The sequence below is a fragment of the Trichechus manatus genome, unplaced genomic scaffold (assembly GCF_000243295.1).
Source record: "Trichechus manatus latirostris isolate Lorelei unplaced genomic scaffold, TriManLat1.0 scaffold00017, whole genome shotgun sequence".
NCBI lineage: Eukaryota > Metazoa > Chordata > Mammalia > Sirenia > Trichechidae > Trichechus > Trichechus manatus.
Genome location: NW_004443953.1, coordinates 26057566 through 26058563, shown reverse-complemented (window position 1 = coordinate 26058563; position 998 = coordinate 26057566).

Below are 998 nucleotides of genomic sequence, written 5' to 3'. Positions count from 1 at the left end.
TCTCTTTCTAGGCTCTCTGATTTGCTCCACTGATCTTTTTGTCTATTTTTATCCAATACTACACTATCTTAATTATTAGTGACATATAATAAGATTAATATCCAGTAGAGCACGTCTTCCCATCTTTTTTTTGCTATTCAGTAGTGTGTTGCCTGTATCTGGTCCTCTGAATTTTCATGTGTATTTCTGTTTATTTTAGAATCTTTTCAAGTCTCTCTCTCTCACATGCACACACACACTTTAACATACATATAAAACTGAGATTTTGATTGAAATTTCATTGAATTTAAAGCTCAGTTTCAGGGGAATGAACATCTTAAAAATGCTGAGTCTTCTAATATATGAACATGCTATAGGACTTCATTAAGGAGCCCTGGTGGCACAATGGTTAAAGTACTCAACTGCTAATCGAAAGGTCAACAGTTTGAACCCACCAGCTGCTCCGAGGGAGAAAGGTGTGGCAGTCTGCTTCCATAAAGATTACTGCCTTGGAAACCCTATGGGGCAGTTCTGCTCTGCCCTACAGGGTAGCTATGAGTTGGAACAGACTCGAGGGCAATAGGATTTTGGTTTTTATAGATGTTCGTTAATGTATCTTTTTTCCTCAGTAACATTTTATGTTTCTTTTACAACTGTTGTTATATTTATACTTGGGTTTTTAATGTTTTTTGATCCTATTGTAAACTGTTTTGCTTTTCTAAAATGCATATTTTCAAATTTTTAAAAACATTGACCTTGTATCTAGCAACCTTGTTAAACTTATCTAATTTTAATGTCTATCTGTAGAATCCTTTGGATATTCTATATACACAATCATATCAAATAATGACAGCTTTTTTGTTCCCTTTAACTCTTTCTCTTTTCTTACCACACTGACTAGGATCTCTAGTACAAGGCTGACTAGAAGTAGTGATGGTTGACATACTTGTCTTATTCCTAATCTCAGAGGAAAAATTTCAACATTTCTATGGTAGAAGACTGAAGAAAAATTGACACCT